Source organism: Botryllus schlosseri, chromosome 14 (assembly GCF_051294905.1).
Source record: "Botryllus schlosseri isolate E-star chromosome 14, Bs_hap1, whole genome shotgun sequence".
Classification (NCBI taxonomy): domain Eukaryota; kingdom Metazoa; phylum Chordata; class Ascidiacea; order Stolidobranchia; family Styelidae; genus Botryllus; species Botryllus schlosseri.
Window position 1 is genome coordinate 24,645,548 of NC_137249.1, and position 22,314 is coordinate 24,667,861.

General features: G+C 40.6%; 2 protein-coding genes across 2 annotated transcripts in view; one reads left to right on the forward strand and one right to left on the reverse strand.

Moving 5' to 3' along the window:
• The window catches only part of LOC145456538 (uncharacterized), a 266,927-nt gene extending 248,941 nt beyond the window's left edge, over nt 1-17,986 (reverse strand). Inside the window, exon 1 of the mRNA XM_080334677.1 lies at nt 17,969-17,986. The gene's annotated coding sequence lies outside the window, so the exon portion shown is untranslated. The remainder of the gene's footprint in view (nt 1-17,968) is intronic.
• A 225-nt stretch (nt 17,987-18,211) lies between these two features.
• LOC145456533 (nuclear pore complex protein Nup98-Nup96-like) overlaps nt 18,212-22,314 on the forward strand; it is a 130,693-nt gene continuing 126,590 nt past the window's right edge. The window contains exon 1 of the mRNA XM_080334671.1: nt 18,212-18,226. The gene's annotated coding sequence lies outside the window, so the exon portion shown is untranslated. The remainder of the gene's footprint in view (nt 18,227-22,314) is intronic.

Below are 22,314 nucleotides of genomic sequence, written 5' to 3' on the forward strand. Positions count from 1 at the left end.
GTTTGTACAATATGGCTGTTCTGAAATAACTTCTTTTTTATTTTATTGGGTGGTTACATGATAAAATTGTTATGTTGCATAAAAGGAACAGTGAATCTGGCTTAATTTGAAAAAAGTGGAATCAATGATCTGAGAGGAGAATATTCTGGATTTGAAAATAAGTGGAGTATTTTAGTGAGAAATTGTTTCATATAATATAATTACATATTAGTAAGCCGACTATTTTTTCATATCCAAAACATTCTACTCTAATAACTTCACTTTTTCTAGTTGGAATTGAGTCAAATTTGCTATGAATCATATTTCTACACAATGTAACAATATCATGAGATAGCCGGTAAAATTCGAAAATCTCTATTTGTAATTAGTCTAAAATTTTCTTTCATAGCATTGCTTTCTACTGGTTGGAATTGAGCCAAATTTGATTTTTAGGCAATCTAGCAATTTTAAGAAGTAGCCAGAAAATTTGAAAAAATGTTTTTGAACAGCCCCATTGTACAATTATTTATCCAATGCTGTAACTGCGATGTAGTCGGTAATGCAATTGGGAAAACCTTTAGTATAATTAAAAGGTATCTGTTCTGTTGTCACTGCACAATGCACATAGTTGCATGCACGCTTTTACAGCATGCTGGCCTGTTGTAAATACCTCTACATAAACATGCATCTATTGATTCTCTATCAACTAGTATCTTGACGTGAATTTGTTGGTTCTCTATCAGATAGTATGTAGACGTGAATTCGTTGGTTCTCTATCAGCTATTCGTGAGCTATCGTCGATGTGTTCATAATAAAAACTGAATGCTTGTATTGGTGATGTATCAGACTGACAAGAGAGATATTTCATTTTAAGTTCTAAGATTAGTAAAGTTATCTTTAACATCGGTAAATGAGGCCAGGACCTGTCCGTTATCTGCCTAAATAAACACGTGCCAAGACTCTGATAGGGACAAAATGAGCATGTTTCGCAAACAAGGAATTCGATATCACCCAAGCAGGATTGAAAACATGAGTTGAACATGACTTCAATACTGTGACTTTTGGACTCGACTCGAGTCATAACACCATGACTCGGACTTGACCCTTTAAACGGTGACTTGGACTCGGACTCAAGTCTGTGATGAATTGAAAATGACTCGACTCGAGTCAAAACCACAAAAGCATGATTGACTCGTGAGTCGGAACCATGTGACTTGGTTACAACCCTGTTCTCACCTGCTCCCAGACAGCATGGTTGCGTCACGATACCAAACTCCGTTACAAGCAATATTCGAGGCTGACTTTGGAGGGTTCCAGGACCACGAGCAGAATAAAATTTATATTTTCGCAATCAGTACCGCGGTAGCTTCCGATTGATACCCGTTTTATCAAATTTCGCGCTTAGCAAGCCGGTCAAAAAAATTACCGTGAAATTGCCTTTAGCAAAATAGAAAGTGTGACGTATACCAATTTCACTGAGCCGTGAGATTTGCCTGTGTCCACACCAGAGTTGGATCAATTACATTAATTTAGTTCAATTACAATTACTTCCTTGCATGTTTCAATTACATTACAATTACTTAATGCTGAAAATATCAAATTACAATTATAGTTACTGTTAAACATGCAATTAATCACAATTACAAATACAATTGCAATTACTGTTAAACGTGATTCAATAGAGAGGTGCTCTTTGACAACCGTACACTGTAAAAAAAATACCTCGATTTACCGCGAAATGTTTGGAAGCACGGTAGCCAGACATTTCGTGGTAATGTAACATTACCGCTAGTCAATGTAAATTTAACTTACACTGGTCCCGTAATCTCACTTTACACGCCAGACTGTAATGTCACACTCACCTCCGGTATATCCAATCTACATTTTCTCCTGTATATTTGCCACTGAGACTGTAATTCTACCGCCAACCAACCTACATGCTGTCTGTGTAAATCAGGATTACATATCAGCTTGTAAATTAACGTACATCCCATACCTATCGCAAAGCAACCCGATGCTAAAATATCGCAAAAGCTTCTTCACACCCCCAAAACGACATTGGAACAAACTGTATATTCATTCATGATTCACGATGAGAAGGTTATCGATGGAAAAGTATTGCTGCTGGAGGTCTAATTCTTCTTTAGGAGACATGCAGTAACACGGGTGGTCTCCCACCATCGGTCAAACTTCCAATTGTTTCTTTTTCTCGTCCTCATTCCTTCTGTAAAACTAGTATCTTGCAGTTCCACTAAAAAGAATTCATGCATAAGTTGATATATTAGGCAAAGTTCATAGCCTAGACATGACATTATAATGACTACTAAGACAAATAGGCTAACAAAAATATCACCATTTTTGAAGTACCGGTACTGGTACATTGTGTGATGACGGCTCCGCCTTTTACATGATATAGCATGAGTCATGACTTACTCACTGGCGTAGCCAGCGAGGGGCGAAAGGGGCGATCGCCCCCCCCCAAATTTTTGGAAAAGTTTTCGTAAAATCAATAAGTATGACATTATTTTAGGGCAGATGAATGCAACCTAAAAAATTTCTTCGCGCTTCGCGCGATTTGGTGTCCATGATCATAACTGTCTTGATTTTATTATCGGTGTCCCGAAAAAAATCTTCCGCAAATACCCACAATTGATTTTAGCTGCATTCTTAGTTATGAGAATACAACAGTACCATTAGATAGACGAGAGTAACTTAAGGTCGTTGGGTTGATTGAGTTTAGGGTTGTCAGTTCAGTATGGGGATTGGGGACTGTTAGTACGACAATTCCCGTTACGGGACACACGAAGACATATAAAGTAGGTTACATTCGACTCCGCAAAGTGCGCTCCCAAAATGATTGACGGCCATAAAACCGACGCATGTATTCGATATATATTTTTGGGGTACTTAAATGGCTGGCGCCTAATGATCCTGTCCCTGCAATCAGACTTCTCCGACATGAATGCGACTGGCACAGGAAAATATCGCCATCTTCCTTTAAAAAGTGCTAATTTGAAATCGCACGAGTCTGATCAAAAGAGTTTATTTTTTTAATTTGGTCTGGTATATATATCAGCAATTCCAATCTCTAAACTAGCATCAATCTCTACCAGAGGTCACTAAATAACCGTGCTTCAACGAAGTAATTATTTGGAATGGAATCCACTTGCTCATATACACGCACCAATATTATTAATCAAATACTTTCATTTATTCAAAAACATGTGCGTTCCGCGCGACTAGGTCCGAAATGCACACTGCTTCTCAACTATGGAAGCTTCCATAGGGTATGTGTGTGCGCTGTGCGTGTGTCTAAGAAGCGTCTGAATAAAGGGTAGTGATGACATTGCCCATGGCAGGATGTACGGTTCTGCGAGGTGTTCCCACGGGAGAGCTTCCCTAAACTCATGAAAATCCCCTCCCCCCCCCCGCAAAAAAATGTAATTCTGGCTACGACCTTGTGTGTGAGCGATCTCTTGAGTGGTGACAGCTTTCTCCGCAAGTCATGAAGTAACAGCAATAAATGACAACTGTCCCGTCCAGCGTCCACCCGATACAATCTCTAAATCAGTGGTTCTCAACCTTTTTGTCGTCGCGGACCCTCTTTGCACCTTCACGTACCCCGGCGGACCTCCAGTTCTTATTTCAAATTTGCCTCTATTATCATGCAACCTTCATCTGCCTTGTGCAGTTATTATCTGTAGGCTAGTGATAAACAACAGCGAAATGACCTTTCTTGAAAATAACATCGACTTTTTATTATTTTAAAGCGAATTCTGTAGCTGCATTTCTTGAAATACAGGGCTATGTCTTGAAAATCCACGTCGTCGATTTGATATGAACGAGTGCCGAGAATCCATTTCCACAGAGATAGGTGGTGGCGAATGTAATAATAACACGTAACGCGTCCGACGACACATTTGGCTATGATGGCAACACACATGGATCAATATATCCTCCAGCCTATTAGTCATTTCTATCTAGCAGCTTATCGTGAAGTTATTCTGGAATAGCGGTCGGTGTATTTCATAGGAGAAAATGGATCTCTGCATACAATTATTTCCAAAACCCCAGCAAAACATCCCTAAACAGCAATGTGTTCGTATAAGTAGGCTATTGGCAATTAAAATGACTTTGCACTGTGGAATATTTCATCTCAGACGGCCATTCTCTGTTTACGTGAGTCCTGAACTTTCAGCAGTTATGAACCGAAAGTGCTTCATCGTCTCTCTAATTTAAAACAAACCAAAAATAGTTTATTATTATTAGGTTATCAACCATTTTGCAAATTTGGAGTTTCGTGGATCCCTTGAAAAGGCTTTGCGGACCACCGGTTGAGAACCACTGCTCTAAATAGTCTTGACGTGTGTTATGAACATAGTACATAGTTCAAGTGTACTAGCTGTAGTGGTAGCTCTGTTGATGGCCTTCATAATGAGACAGAAGCCTATGTCAATGCCGTCACATCCAGCCTTCCTGCGTCTTGTAAACGGTTGGATGAAATTCGCTCAGAGCTCCAGAAAGATGACGTATTGCGCACAGTGATGCAATATGTATCCTCAGGGTGGCTGAAATGCAAAGAGACGCTGCATGGCCCACTTAGACCATACTGGAATGATAGAGCCTGTTTATCTACTTATGAAGGACTCCTGCTTAAAGGGAATCGCTTGGTGATCCCCTGTACGCTGAGACAAGACGTTTTAAGATACCTTCATGATGCTCACCAAGGGGTGACAAAATCCCGACTCAATGCATCACAGTCATGCTGGTGGCCTGGAATTTCTAAGGACATTGAAGAAACCGTCAGAAATTGCGAGAAGTGCACGGAGCATCAGCGAGAAAAGGTTGAACCGATGCTGTCAGCATCCTTCCCAGAGAGACCCTGGTCCCGTGTTGGTGCCGACTTCTTTCAATATCAGAATTCCATGTACCTGCTAGCCGTTGACTACTACTCCAGGGACATTGAGATTTGCATAGTCTCCAAAACAGTTAACGCAGCAGAGACGATTCTGAAATTCAAGAAGATTTTCAGTAGGCATGGCATCTGCGAGACTTTGGTCACCGATGGAGCACCTATGTTCTCTTCCCGCGACTTTGCGTCATTTTGCGAAAGCTGGAAAATTGAACATATCATGTCCTCACCTAGATATCCACAGGGGAACTCGGAGGCTGCGCGTGCCGTTCAGACCATCAAAAACCTTCTGCGAAAATGTGACGATGAATATCTGGCGCTACTCACATACCGCAACACGCCATTGGCTATCGGCTACTCGCCAGCAGAATTGAGCATGGGCCGCAAACTAAGAACAAGAGTACCGTGTCATCCAGACGATCTTCTGCCCAAGTCTGTCGACCGAACCGCCGTGAAGAAAGCTGAAGCAGATTACCGACGCAGAGTTACTCGTGATTACAACAAAAGACACAGAGTAGTACCTGGAGATGAGTTCAAGGTGGGAGATCGCGTCTGGATTCCGGACTGCAAATCGCAAGGTGTTGTGGAAAAACTTGACACTGACACTCAACCCAGATCGTTGGTTATCAGAACTGGGCGTGGCACCTTCAGAAGAAATCGCCGAATGGTGCGGAGATACCAGACGGAGAATGCCCCGCAAGAAGGCGTCGACATTACCGCCAGTGAGGCAGCTGAATTCTTCAAATTTCCCGATCAGGGAGGAGATAGCAGTTCGAGCGCTACTAGTGTCGATCGTGATGACCATCATGAGGCGGCGATAGTCCGACGGTCGGATCGGAACAGAACCGCACCTCGCAGATACATCGAGGAGTACTGATGTAGTTATAGGAGTAGTGTGTGTAAATATGTTGTGTTCTTCATTCACCTCTTGCCTGCCAATTGCTTCATACCTTTGTACCGCTAACTGCCTCAATTCGGATTGTTTATTGTCTTCATTCTGTGCTTGCGTTGTATATGTTTGTGCTGCTTATAAGCATTTGTGCTTGTCCCCGAGGAGGGAGATGTAGTGGTAGCTCTATGGCGCCACTAGGGTGTGACGACATCGCAGGTGCTTCGGTGCTTGGTCGTCACTGAATACATGGCTGCTTGAGAACTCACGTCTCGTATATTAGACAGACCGTCAGTCACGTTACTACACTAGCCCTGAATGTTCGATGACACCACTTCTATCAGCTTTGCCGGTAAATCTGATAATGAAAACGTATTTGCAATATGCAAGTAAGAATATAATGAACAATTTTCATTCTTTAACCAAAAAATTTTCGCGCTTCGCGCGAAAGTGTTGACGTCAGAGTTTTCTACAATCACACATCACTTTATAAGAGCGGAATATATGCATAAATATCGCCTCAGATGTTGTGTTAGTCATCCAATAAGGGCCCAAGACCATCGTTTTAGCCCATTTTTCCTTATCTTAAGGTGGGAGGGGCTCATTTACGTCATCGAATTTTTCGCCCCCCCCAAATATTTTTTCTGGCTACGCCCTTGGACTTACTTCATCTAATGCAGCGGTTCTCAACCTTTTTGAACATGCGCCTCCCTTGGCGATGGCCAAAAAAATTGAGCCCCCTGCACTTATTGTCATGTCAAAAAAAGCACATCATCTAATATAGAGATAGGCTATGTTAATCTGTCCAATGTCCATATCCATTCCCGGTGAACTCTGGACCATTATACTTTTCACAAAGGGCTATTGTACACACCGAAATCGCGAGTGGCAATGCTATGAGTAGTTGCTGGGATTCCATATTTTCGTGCAGAGCGGAGCGCGAAATTATTTTAGATTCACGAATGAATACCGTAACTAATAGTAGCAGTATCACATATTACTGTCAAATATTTATCCTTTTTCAGTCCATATCATCAGATTCACCGGTAGGGTTCATAGACGGAGTGCTTTCGAAAATTTAGGGCAAGTTATAATTGATAATGCATCTTTGTGTGGGCCAATTGTTATTAGTCATGCACTTTGTTGCATGCTGTTATTTGTTGACCCCCCATCAGGATTGTCCATCGTATCAGTAGTGGAAATATATTGAAATCGCCCAAATGTACCATAGAAAAATTTCTTTCGTGAGCACACGATTCTGATGTCTGCTCAGATTTAGAAGGGCGCTACTATATTAGAATCGAAAAATTTAGTTACGTTGAATTGCGTGGAGCGCGAAGAAAATTTCAAGTTTAATTAAAATCTCTTAAAAAATTGGGATGAATTAGTAATTTCAATTTGCATGTCGACGGGTGCTAACACATACTAATTGAATTAGGTGTCGACGGCCACACAAACTCCCTTCTACTGCAGCAGGTTGCCCATCCCTGATCTATTAGTATACATATGGTATGTCTAACGCCAAGTTTGAATCCGTATTCGAGTCTTTAACATTTCTGACTAATTTCCCCAAACTTGTTTGAAAATAGCAAAAAAAAACATTGAGCAGGACATTAATTTATTCCAAGGTAGGTTGCACTGAGACTAATCCTAATGCTGGTAGTGACTACAGAGAACAAGGCATCGTTCTGTACTGCCATGCCCAATTTGATCAGTTTTGGAATTGAAGTAAATTGTGTTGATATAGGATAGCTTAATTGAGGGCAAGCTATTAAGGGCAAGGGAAGCTATGAAGTAATGAATGACTTACACGTGGGAATTCCTCTAAATCTTCAAAAAGTATCAAAAATTTGCTCAAATGAAGTTGAGCACGGCTGCTGGAGTTTGAATTTGGTGAGCTTTCTTGAATACGAAATAATTTTCATCTTCAACGATCGTCTTCTGAAAATGGTTGAGAAACACATGTGTAGCCTCATGTATTGAAGCAAAAGGTTCCTCATTTGAGGTGGCATGTGTGCCAAACAAATCCAGCAGTGGATGAAAACATCTTTATGCTATGGCCCGAAAATGACATAAACATACCAACAGTTTCAACTCCTCCGCGGCGGAGTATGTGGTGTCACAGGTCACTATATAAGTCGACTAATATCCCAAAATAGAACAGAGAATGCGGCGAATGAAATATTTCAATCATGAAATCAAAGTCATCCCGGTGGTGTGCACAGTCGTAGATATTCACGGTAAAGAATACTATGTAGTACTGAACCTATTACGATGCGTATGTGGTATGTCATTCAGCATTCCTAGGAATCTTCAACGATCGTGTCCACTTTCCTCACTCAAAACAAGCTTCGCTCCACCCTCTGCTCAAATCTCAATAATGGCCAGACGACGATACGACACTCGAACGACTTCGAAATAAGCGGTATTCATCCGCTGACATGCCACCAATAATATTTACTGGCCACTGCGTTATAATGTCTGATTTAGGTTGTTTTTTTCATACAGAAACATTTATCATTACATATAGTCCCTTTCTTCTCCATCTAATTGCGCATAAATTGATATCTATTCCATCCATATGTTGTTCATTACTTACCGTACCTACTAAACCAGACGATGCTTGTGATGTCACAGTTGTGCGTTGGTTGTTTACTACGAATCTCACAACCTAATGTAACCTATTACAGGTCGCCTTGTTCGCCATTAACAAATGGTCAACAGAGCATGCGGTGCCGATATTTCTAGTTTCCCGAACAATATTATGCATCCTAAACTGATATTCTAACTCATCAGTCCTATCCGTGACAACGAATGTAACCAGCGAGACCGGCATCATGGCCATAGCCTTATAATATAATATAGTGGCTATGGTGTACCACATTAGCTACGATTGTCAGTTGTTTTACCCTACTATGTACTATACTGAAATTGGTACTAGGGTCAACAATTTCCGTATGACAGACCCCAGTCTCGCGAACGAGGTTGAATCAGGTCAAATCACCACGAGAATGATATCAGTAACATTCAGTTCCACGTATAAATTGGCTGCAGAGATTTCCAAGCTAATCAATTTTCCCAATAGCTTGGTAAACTTCAGTAACGAGTAACTGTCAGTAATTTTGCGAAGAAATTCTGGTTAATTGACTTTACAGCTAAATTGAGGTAATATTACATATCAAAATGTAAAATTACAAGCTACGCACAGTTATTGGCTGCGACCGGTCATTCGTTGCAAAATTTACAGAGATTTCCCAGTAAATCTACCAGATTTTTTACAGTGTAGCGACGATCTCAAGTTATTCATGTTTCATTCATGATGCGTAGAATACCCTTTAATAAAAAAAACTAGAACGTATTCGAACTATTCCTAGTCATGAGTACAGAAAAATACAAACACAGATACAATTTTTAAGCGACTATTAACAACCAAAAGTTTGAACGACTGGCAACGAAGCGAATAGGCTACAAGACAGTCAATGAAATGTAATCAAACGAATACTCAGATCTGAGTAAGGCAAATGAAATGTGATTGGTAAGGCGTCAGCGATAAGGATGATACCGATAAGGTGTGTAAAATTTAAATGAATGCAAAAGTAAAGAATCTCCCGATAACTACGAATTGCAAAATTTTGCTTCGCATTTACATTTTCACTTGCTCAAAAACTGTTAGATTGCAGTTGATGAACATTAGGGTGTGGAAAGTTTCGGGCCCCACTGAATTTGGCTAAGATTTGAGGTGAGATTGGGGTAACATCTCTACAAATGCGTGATCATGTTTGATGAAGCCTAGGTTGAAAACTTGAATTTCTTTTTGTAATTGTTGCAGCAAGCCTCAGTACTGGTCAGGGATTTAAAAAAAAACTCTGACCGTGGTGTAGGGAATGGTTCAGCACATGTTTCAGAAGAGTTTATTTGCTGTTCGTCCATTTTTGAAATATTAAGATTTAGTTTAGCCCAGTGGTTCTCAAACTTTTTTTAGACACGCCCCCTTTATGACGGTGAAATATTTCGAGCCCCCCTTATCGTCATATCACACAAAGAAACCAGAATGTTAGCAATCCTAACAGATAGTTTGATGAGAGGTTATGACTGTTGATGAGGAAATTCTCATATATGAAATTCGGATTATACAGAGAGCAATAACTATGAAATGGAGGTAAATCGCGCCAAGCGCGTAGAATTTTTTCAGTTTACCGGAGTTTCGCGTCGCCCTTCGGATGCTTTCACGCCTCCCAAGGGGGCGCGCCCCCAGTTTGAGAACCACTGGTTTAGCTTATATTGTAATTCACTAAGTTTTCTGTTGTTACTGCAGTATGGGAAACAGTTTAGCATGGCTGAATTAGTTAACGAGGCACGCATAGAACACACTGGTCGACATTTTTCAACTTTTTTTCTTGTTTTAGAACGATTAATTGAGTATACCTAATTTGACGATGCTGGTTCCGAATTTGCCGTCAGAATTCACTCATCACGTCACAATTTTTCGTAAAAATCGAATAAAAATTTTACTCAAAAACGGCTGTATTTAGGACGCTTATGCCCGTTTAAGTCCGTATATAATACGAAACACATCCTACAAAGCTCTCAACTTACTTTATTGGATTTAAGGTGTTATTATCTTAAATTAAACTCTTCAAATAATCGGGATCCTTGGTATTTCCAAGAAATTAAGATGCACCTTCAATGAAAGAGAGTCATGTAATTTTCTCAAATCCGCCTTCCTAATAAGAAATAGGGGGTTTTGGTGAGTGTTCTGATTTGAGGTCCTACAAATACACCATTTACTGCATTTACTCAAATTAGGAAACCTTTCGTGAATGTATTTAGAACATGCATTCTCCTTGATCAGAGCCTTTAAAATGGTATATAAAGGGGAAATACAACATTAGATCTGTCGATAAGAGCAGGCTCTGAAACATTTTATAGCCTGTTGTAAGATACTCCCTCATCGGTCACTTACCTTTAAGTCAGTGGTTCCCAACCTGTGGTACGCGTACCACTAGTGGTACGCGAAGGTCTTTCAGGTGATACGCGAGTAGATTATTTTTTTTTCAACCGAAAGGAGTTATTTTCAGGTGGGGTTGATTTTGAGAAGATTGTTCCCCAATAAACTTCTGGCTTAGCATATGGCCTCCTCGTACTCGACGCTATAGCTTCTCGCGCTATTCCCCATCTGCTGATTTTCCCTTCTACGTGAGAGTGCGAGCAAGGATTTTCATCCCTGATGACTGTCAAGTCGAAGAAACAAAACCCACTTGTTGCGCCCATGCTGCATCAATTTCGATGCTCTGTGAGCAAACGTTTGCCGCGCATCGACCAGCTAGTGGAAAATAAACAAATGCAGCCATCGCATTAAATATATCGACTTTTGTTGGTATTTCATTATGTTGTTCATCTTGTGACTGGTGGTGAAAAAACAATTACATGCATCCCATCAACCCTGGCTGATAATGTCTAGTGCAGGAGTGGCCAACCTGCGGCCGTGGAGGGGAATTTGTGCGGCCGCTGACGTGTAATTCAATTAGTATGTGTTGGCGGCCGTCGACATTCAATTTGAATTTACAAATTGACTCCCGATTTCTTGAAAGCTTTTAATTAATCTTGTTAATGTGACTTCATTGTTAGATTTTAATATATAGTATAGCGCCCTTTGCAATCAGAGCCCCACAATACAGATACGAACAGCAGAGGAAAATGATGTGCCTCATATAGAAATATCAACTCGGAATCGTGTGCTCCTCACTATACCGACAATCCTGATGGGAGGTCAAGAAATAACAGCATGCAACAAAATCATAATTTATAAATGGCCCTAAAGTTTTGAAAACACCCCCTGCATCAACTCTATACCGGTGAATCTGATCACATTGGCTGAGAAAGGATAAATGTTTGATAGTAATATGTAAAACTACTAATATCAATGACGAAATTCATTGGTGAATATGGAAAAATTTTCGCGCTTGACGCGACTCTGAGCAGTTCCTTGCCATTACCAGTGACCACTCGCGATTTCGGTGCGTATAGTAAGCCTATATCATTAAATATATTAGTCCGCAGTTCACCGGAAATAGGCATATACACTTTGACCTGGGTATTTGGCGTCCAGCTCGTTCATTACGACTATTATGTCCCGGAATGCGGCCGTGGGCTACATAAGTGGTCGAAATGCGGCTGTCAAAGGCAAAAAGGTTGGCCACCCCTGGTGTAATAGAATTTGTTATTACACCTCGCATATGTCAAATACGTGATTATTACGTCATAAATGGTAAAAATTTGTTTTACCGCCTTCGGTGCGCGTAACTTATGTAGGTGGTACTGTATAAAACCTCGAAATAGTACCATTGTTGGGATGACTCGAGTCATGACTTGACTCGAGTCGGACTCGAGTCACCTTTTTCGTATGACTTGACTTGACTCGAGTCACTTTGCTAAAATGACTTGACTTGACTTGACTCGGCGTATCAGAAACGTGGATTGACTCGTGACTCGGAGCAAAATTCACGAGTCAATTTCAAGTCAACAATTGTTTAAGTCATCGGTGTCGATATAAATCATTGTATCTTGCATCTGTTCGGGAAACGCTGGTGGTACCCGTGATAGCGACAAATCATTCAATGATTGTGCGTTTTACTGAGCCTCCATTGTTCTGTCACAAATAAATTGACCGCAAACGAAGTGATCGAAGCTTACGTTGTCGTAAATTAGTAGTGACGTAATTTAATAGCAAGATGTCTATTTCTGTTCTTACCTTAACGAAACCTCTTATTTTATTGAAATTGAATTAGAATATAGTTTATATAGTCCATCCTCAACCATTGGCGCAGGCTCGAATTGTATCATATCAATTTATAAATTGGTAATGTATTGCATCTTATCAATTCGTATTATCTATTTTCGATTTTGGCTAGTAACTATAAACTGAGGCTGTGCAGTGTGCAATTACTAATGTAGTTTAACAATTCCACGTATATGTGAGCGATACTGCGCCTTATTGCGTGTATATTTAACTCTATATTCGTTCGTCGGTTCGGAATCAATGACCACTCAATCTGTATTTCAGACAGCTAGCGAAATGCAATGACGTAATCATGCCCCACACTTCGAAATGGCAACTTGACTTGAATTGTGACTTGACTCGTGACTTGACTTGACTTGACTCGACTTGAATCGAGTCACCTCCAAAAATCGAGTGACTTGACTTGACTCGAGTCACCTTCGAAAATCGATTGACTTGACTTGACTCGAGTCAAAATGTGCAATGACTCGAAATGACTCGTGACTCGAAGGTAGTGACTTGATCCCAACACATAGTACGTGGGTGGAAAAAGGTTGGGAACCACTGGGTTATGCCAAGGGTGGCCAACCTGCTGGCATACGGCCGCATGCAGCCGTAAAACAATATGTATACGGCCGTTTACACATAATCAAATTATAGTGTCCATCAATGTGCAATTTGAATTAACGAAGAGGTTAACAAATATTTAACACTTGATGAAGGAGCAGAGCCCCGAAAGCTCGTGTAACTAATAAAGTTATATGCATACAAAAGGACGTTAAATAATGTGTGGAAGCTAACAAGGTCTTACGTTAACAAATAACTGAGAGACTTTATTTCAACATAAAATTTTCTTCACGCTTGTTGCGATTCAGGGTGACTTGGGTTTTTCGTTTTAATGTAATAGTGTGCTTGCAATCTGAACCCACCGTACAAATGCGAATCGCAGATGAAATAGCGCCCCATAAAGAAATACCACGAATGAAGGCTTTCTGGTATGTTTGGGCGATTCTAATAAATTTTGACTATGCCGACAATCCTGATGGGAGGTCTAGAAGTAACATCATGGAACAAAGTGTTAAAAAAACGGAAGTGCAAAATCACTAATTTTGTGCCGAAAAATTTCAATGACATCCCCAGCATCAGCTCAGCCGGTAATCTGGTCACATGGGCTGAGAATGGAGGTGAGTCGAGTCAAGTCAAGTCAAGTCACGAGTCAAGTCACAATTCAAGTCAAATTGAATTTTCGAACTGTGAGTGATGATTCAAAGTCATATAACATTTGCCAGCTATGTGAAAGACAGATTGATTAGCCATTTATCTTGAATCAAATAACGAATATAGAGCTAAATATACATGCAAAAAGGCGTTGTATCGCACACGCAGGCGTAGAACTGCTAATTAAATGCGCGAGTAATCGTATATAGTTACATGCTACAGTCTGTTATTATCAGCCAGAATAGAGGGTCGAATACGAAGCCCCGAGAAGTTCAAATAAATTGATATGGTACAATACACTAACCATCTACACATCCGTGAGAATATAACTATATTCATTCGATTTAAATCATACAAGAGGGTTGGTAAATGTGAGCACTGCGCAATGTAAGCACTGAGTCGTCTAAGAAACAGAGATACGTTGCTATTAATCTACTTACTACTACGGCAACGTAGTTGTGATAATTTCGTTTGCGGCAAATTTATTTGCGATGTAACAATGGAGGAACAGTGAAACGTACAGTAAGTGAATGACTGGTTGCTCTCACAAGTGTCACCGGCATATCGCGAATAATCCGAATAACACATGATACAGTGATTTAGTCAACACCGTTTACTTATTGATGACTTGAAGTTGACTCGTAAATTTTGCTCCGAGTCACGAGTCAATCCGCATTTTTGAAGCGACGAGTCAAGTCAAGTCATTTTTGCAAAGTGACTCGAGTCAAGTCAAGTCATACGAAAGAGTTGACTCGAGTCTGACTCGAGTCATCCCAACACTGATACGTACCTCGCCGAAAATCGATGTGCGCGTGGGTCGTACATCACTTCGGTTGCAACAAAGAAGTGACCAACGCCTCGTCTTTAAGCAAATTAGAAATCCAATCGCCTATGATATTTCTGATACTCGATGAAATAGTGATTGTAATTTGCGTTCTATAACTATAATATTTTGGCATGTAACTCTGCAATAGGCCAACAGTCAACATGCACCTTCTAGCGCAGGGTGCTCAACCCGTAACCCGCTTGACGGTTCCAAGTTATTGTTGTTGTTTTTGGTCATGGTGTCTCGACTACTCTGGTCATTGACAACAAGCCGGTATTATCTTTTGTGATTCCTGATCAGACGACTTTTGTTTTTGTAGCATGGGTCAATCAGAGGTGGTCAAAGTAGTCAAGAAATCTACTCAAGTAGAAGTAGAAGTAGCGACGAAAAAATCTACTCAAGTACGAGTAGAAGTACTTATTCCATAAGCAACCTAAAACTACTTGAAGTAGAAGTAGAATTGACTGATTTTAAAAGTACTCGAGTAAGTAAGTAGTTATGAAAACGATCCTAATTCTTTCACATGGATTGTAAAAAGGTGCAAATTGAGCTATGCGATAGGTGAAGAGCTTAATTCATATTGATGCATACCAGCAGGTATCCAATTTTCGATAGCATAAGTATTCGTCCACATAATGGGATGAAAATGATAGTATTGATATGGAAATGCGATGCTAATCCTCTGTTTTCTCGAACAGCACATTTTAGAAAATAGCATAATATGGTGCCATTCCCCATATTATAAGGCCCGTAGTTTAGTCGAAGAGCAATACTTAGAAGTTGTATAGGATACGGTGTAAACACTTTGCGCGATTAGTAAACGTTAATAAAAAATTTGGTGGACCGGGAAAATGCCATATTGTGTAGCTTTATTTCCAGAAATTAAAGGCATTACTACACTTGCTTTTATACTTCAACATGTATGTTATCCAGACAAAAGAACTGATAATAATTATAACTCAAAGTATATGATACTGGGAATTGAAAGTGAAATATAAATACTTATTCTAAAAGCAGAATATGTATTTCATGTTTTTAGTCCAGAAAGTTTCAAAGGTGGTATGCTAAAACAGCTCTAAAACTAAAAAAAAGTCTGCCAGGGACATTCTAGATAACGATATGAATGCTAGATTGCGAAACATCAGTTCCAAACGTTATATACTGTGATGAATTATGTGATATGGACGAAGGGCGGACTATGTAGTGTGAACGGAACCACGCCAACCCTCTACCTAAATAATATTCACCGATACTTTCGTGAAATCATACTGGTCACTCCGTATCCAGCACTGCGCGTGAAGCGCGACGAAAATTCTGGGCTTTACTCAACTTTTATGAAAATTAAATGTTGATACTCCGTGAAAACAGCCCCGAAATTCCTCAGGCTATCTTCCTGATTGGAAGATTGAACTACTTCTACTTGACAAACTGAAAATAGCGAAAAGTAAGTAAGTAGATCACCAAATACAAAATATTACGAAGTAGAAGTAAAAGTAGCGAAAATCAGATCTACTTGAGTAAGTACCAGAAGTAGAGGAAAACTACTTGAGTACTTCGAAAAAGTAGAAGTACTTCGTTACTGACCACCTCTGGGGTCAATTTTGTTTATAGGCTTTTGTGAGGCACACCGTTCGAGAAGGAGCCTAGAATTCCTAGGTCAGAAGTGTCAATCTCAATTTCGATCGCGGGTCCGATTCAAATCTTTTAATCGCTTGCGGGCTGGATCAGTCGAATGATGCCAAAATGTTTCATTCTAGTCCATACCATACTTTATCACTGGAATGCTTCTATCAAGCCTACGCCAGGGGTTCTTACCTGGTGTTCGATGCCGTCACAATTCGGCTAGGCAACTTGTCTGGCCTAAGTAGGCTACCTCCAACCAATAATGGCCAAGACGGGCGTATCATCACGAATCATAGGTATGAGTTAAGAGTGTGTCTTGACCTCCAAGTAACCCAAGTGGAACCCCTGAGACTGGCTTAGGGAACCGCTGGTGTTCCATGGAACACCGGCCAATGCTAAGTAGTATTTGTCGTGCTTAACACTCTCGTTCTGTGGATCTCTCTTCATATTTTTTCTGTCATTCGTATGTCAGTAAATGCTTGAATTGCGAAATCCAATCCTCGCCTTCGCATTTGCTGTCGGTCATTACAGATGAAACTCAGTTATAAGTGCGCGTGTTTGTGCCGACATGAAATCTTTCGGTGCAATATCCAGTCATTTTCCGTAATCGAGCGTGTTCCATAGATAACTGTATCGAGTGTATATGTGGGATTGAGACTTCTCCAGCCTCTGGAGTCTGGATAACCAGGACGCAAAGTTACGTACAGGTACAGACAGCTCTAACTATGTTTAGTAAGTGTTTCGTAGTTATTACTTCAGGCCGACAAGTCCTATTTTCCTCAATGTAATATACAGGAACATAGAATAGCTGGTAGGCCTATTCCGTGACGAGAAACAGCACCTGCAGGATTTGTTCACTGTTCATTAATTGTTCAAACAAGTCCTTCAGCTTTCCATTGGGAACAGGGTGTAGTAAAAGTTGATTCGCAGTGTTGTACTTTGCAGCTATTGCCTGATTTGCAGGATCAGACGCGGTGGCACGATAATTAGAAAAATCATATCACTGTGTTCTGAGGTCAGAGGCATATATCGTTAATGCTCGAAGGCTAAATCCGCTTTGTGGAATAAACGACGCTAGGCTCCACATTAGGGCTCTTCAAAAATGACTTTTTTTCTCAAATCGTACCGGCTACTTGATAAAATTGTTAGGTTACCTAATTTAAGCCTAAACACAAAATTTTGTTCAAATCTAGCCAGTAACCGCTTTGCTACAGGAGATGAAAGTTTCTTTTCATTATATAAAAATAAATAATAAAAAATTTGAAATTTTTCTGTTCACCCCATGAAAGTGTTAGGCTGTCTATAGAAACTATGCTCATTTTTTTTTAGGGGTAACCTGGAGGAACCGCAGTAAACCTCCACCCCGTTACGCTTGTGGCAGCCGCATGGCACTACACCATGTTGCTGTTGCCACAAGCGCCTTTATAGGTCACTCTTGGGTCCAAAGTACCCAAGAGATCCCACAAGGTTCTTCTGGTTGCCTTCATTTTACCTTCAAAGTTTCTTCGCTTTTTGGGTGCAGAGGGCTGTCACAAGCAGGCTTTGGCTGGGGGCGTCTGCGGAGGCTTGTCCCGCCGCCACCATACTTGTGACTGGGATACTGGCCAGGCAAGCTGACACAGATCCCGGGTCGGAGCATGAAGGCCTGACTGCCATACTTCTCCTAGGTGTGCAAGTGATTGGAAGTATCGGTTGTACCGCGAGGGTTTCGCACCGCCCAGCGTCCAGTAAGGCGATGCTTACCTTAATACAACCAAATACTCCAACTATGCTCACCAAATTTGGTTCAATTCCAACCAGTGGAAGCGGAGTTATTGCCGTCGAAAAATTTGGATTTGAATAAAATAGTATTTACGGTGAGCAGAATTATAATAAATAAACATAGAATCGGTCACCGTAAATACTATTTTATTCAAATCGAAAATTTTCGACGGCAATTATTCCGCTTCCACCGGTTGGAATTGAACCAAATTTGGTGAGCATCGTTTTGGTTGTATTAAGGTATCGCATCTCTTGGCGAGGCAGGTGTCTTCTAGAACTTTTTACAGATTTATCTTAGACTGGTATCGCTGTGATACATTGACTTATCATAAATATTTAATCTACATCTGCGCTGTGCAGCTAGATTAACAGCCGTACCGTCGTGCTTAGACTTAAATGCCGTACACGTGGTTGCCGTACAGCCTTGACTAGATCCTAGTGACCTAGTGCTTTACACGTGGTTGCCGTAAACAGATTTTCTTCACAAACGTGGTTGTCGTTCTAAAGCACTCACGCGGTTGCCTTATTTCAAGCTGCCTTACCTGCATTTCAAAACAGACTTACCTGCAGTCCAAGACTGTCTTTCTTGCTTGCAGTTCGAATAACACGCGAACGCTTCAATCTTCAACCGCCTTTCGTGCAGTTCAGAACTGTGTTAACTACAATTCGGCACACACGCAGCTATTTCATTAATTGACCGGAGCGATCTATTTGCAGTATTGCCTGTCGATCGGAGCTGCCTTACCTGCAGACTCAACACAAACACGGTCTCTTTACGGCCTTACCTGTAGATCAGATCTGCCTTTCCCACAATTCAGCAAACGCGCGTTTGCCTCTATTCAAACTGCAGCTTCAAAATACACAAGGTTCCCTTACCTTGAACTGGGAGACTTACCTTATCCGGGTACAGTAAAAGATTCCTCACACACGCGCATCTGTTGTGCCTGGCTTGGAGAGATTGCTTGCAGTTTTGGCGTACAAACGGTTGCCTATTATTCTAAAACTTACCTGCCGTCGAGGCAACAACAAATTTCTTCACAGACGCGAGGCTTCCGTACTCGATTGGAAGATTGACCTACAATTGAATATACAAACAGTTATCTATCAAACTAAAAGGATACAGTACTGCTAGCTGCTATATATCGAACAAACGAGGAGGCGACAAAACAGCTGCCGCCGTACACATTTAGTAGAGGTTGGCGACACCGGTACCAATAATTGAAATTTGGAATATTGTTGAAAAAGGGTATCATTGAACAGAATTTTGCGTAAATAACACATCCCAGGTATCTAAATAACAAAAAGATCAAGAATAGAACCCATACAACATAAAAACGTGAGAAACCAACAAATAGTGCTTGGCCTGACTGACGGCATTGTTAAGACTTGACGAGACAATCGATAGTTAGACTCCCGATTGTTCGCTCGCGGAGGTTAACAATTGGCAGCATTGTCGGTCAGAGCCTGGAATAGAGCGCTACAGGCTAGATTCCAGCGAATGCAATAAGACGACTACTAAAAAGTGTATCGGATAAATAAGTATTGAAAGCCGTGTTTATAATAAAATACGGGTACTCAGACGTCACCAATTTGAGTAAATCAATCCTATACACTCAGAACAAGAAAGATGAATGAGCTTGAGAAAGCTGTCGAAAGGGACATATCAATAGATGTATTAATACGTGAAGACATAACCACGGATGAATTCCTGAAAAAAATCCTTCAGGATGAGCAATTGAAAGAAATGAAGGAAGACGTACAGTCGATTTTCCAAAACGGACCGAGGTCCTACAACATCACATTCAAAAATGAATGGGATGAAAACACAAGAAGACTGTTCTTGAACAAATCAAAAGGTAAAATACAGGCAAGCGGACTGCAAGCCATATGTAAATTACCGAGAAACACAACCGAAGTTGTGTGCCTCAGAGCAGTGCCTACAGAAATTGACGATGATATTGTGGCCCAAGAAATAGAAAAAACAGGGGTGGGATCTGTGACTCAAGTCACAAGGTCATACCACAAAGATAGAAATATACAGAATGGATTCAGGAAAATTGAAATTGAAAAATATAATCCAGAGCTCCTTCCGAAATTTCTAAAATTCGGAGAAATATGGTGCAAAATCTTTCCCCCGCTAAAGAGGAGAAATGAAAAACCCATCTGCAACAGATGTCTGCAAGTGGGCCACATACAGAAATGGTGTAAAAACCCGAAGAAATGCAAACAATGCAATGAAAGCGGGCATGAAAGGCAAAACTGCCCAACGCTCAATACTGACTTCCCTAAGCTAGGGGTAAGCAACAAAAGGGCCGAACCAAAAATAAATGAGAAAGAGGTAGCAGGTGGCGAGCAGAACAGAAGAAGCATAAACGCCGCAAACAATAATACACACTCGGACAAAGAAGGTCCAATAAAAGAAGGTGAAAAGGAGGCTGATACAAGCCAAAAAGCCTCAAGACTTAACAATGTTACAGACAACGAAGGTCTGACAGACATTATTGGAGAAATCCAAGGGGACAAGGAAGGTCTAATGAGTCAAAACGAAGAATTTCAGAAGGACAATGAAGGTCCGGAAAATAGAAAGGGGGAAATCCTAAAGGACAATGAAGGTCCTAAAAACAACGAAGGAGAAACCCAAAGAGAGATCAAGGGTCTGAGAAAGAATGGTGGAGCAACTCAGACAAATAACGTAGACCTAGACACAAAAGTCAGAACAAGCTGGGAAAGTGCAAAACAAATGGAACTGGGTCTGATACTATCGAGTGACGGCCCAGATTCAGATCAAGAACAAGAATATGACATTGACCTAGCAAACGTACAGACTGAGATAGAGAACTCAGAGGAGCACACAGATGAAAGTGCTAATGAACAGCAGACGCTGTCAGAAGATGAAAATCCTACTGAATATGATCAGAAAGGAACCCCAGCGAAGAAAAACAAGAGAAGAATGAGCAAAAGGCAGAAAAAACAATGGAAAGCCAGGAAACTTCTACAATCCAAAATGACTCCATAAGAGTAAACTTCCTCCAACAAATACATTCAACAAAATACTAAAGATAAAATTGTTATCCTTCAACATAAATGGCATAACTAGGAAGAAATCAGAAATAAAACAGATATTAAGCGAGAGAAGTTTCGACGTAATAGCTCTACAAGAAGTTCATAGAGTCGATACAAAGAAAATAGAGAACTTGATGAACAAACACAATTATAGAGCCTATAACAATTCACTAGATAAAGAAGAAAAGTGGACGAACCAAGATGACTCCCCAGCACTATATTTCTTAGGAACCATGATACTGGTTAAAAATGAGATAGCGAACGAGAATACATACACACTGAAGCATGAAATACTGATGCCACACAGAGTACAAAAACTCGAAATAGCATCAGAAGAAAATCTTGAGAAGATAACTATATGGAACGTATATGCGCCAGCTAATAGAGGAAAGTTACAAACCGACTTCTTTCAAGAATTAACCGCAAAGCTAGATGAGAAATGGAATGATAACTCAATACTCTGTGGAGACTTGAATATCGTAACATCGATCAAAGACGTGAAAAACAAAACGAACTTCAAATTAAAACCAGCAGAGAAAATTTGGAAAAGATACACTGAAATTAACAAAATAATCGACGTATATAGAACCAGGAATCCGGACAAAGAAATCTACACGATGACTAAACACAATCAAGCAAGGCGTATAGACGCCATATACATCTCAAGTACCATCCAACAGAATATAAGAAGCTTCAAATATGTAACGAACGCAATCTCAGACCATAATCATATGTGCGCCATTGAAATCCGAGACCTCCAAAGACAGAAATGGGGCAAAGGTTTTTGGAAACTAAACGCCGAACACCTACAGCACAAAGTGCAAAGGGAGAGCATCAAGCAAGCCCACGAGATCTACGTAGAGCAAATAGACACATTTGACAATAAGCCCATTTACATGGCCGTTTGGGTCAGCTTCGAAGCTGACTCGTCAATCCGACTCTCTCGTTTTTGAAAAAGAGAAAAAGGCAGACGGCTTCAATCCGTCTTGAGCTCAATCCGTTCCGCAGAGTCGCTTGGAGACGACTTGAACAGTACCGGTACTTGAAAACGAATCCAGATTACAGCAACATACCAACATTTCATGTTCATATTTCACGAAACCGGCACGTATTTCAAATGGGTGAATATGAAAGCTCTATCAGTACATGATACTGCTTTTATAATATGCACGTGATCTTATGAAGCGAGTACAGCCAACAATATAACTTGCACAACTCACAGTCAGAAAGAATATATAGGCCTACACGGCGTATTTAGTCATTCT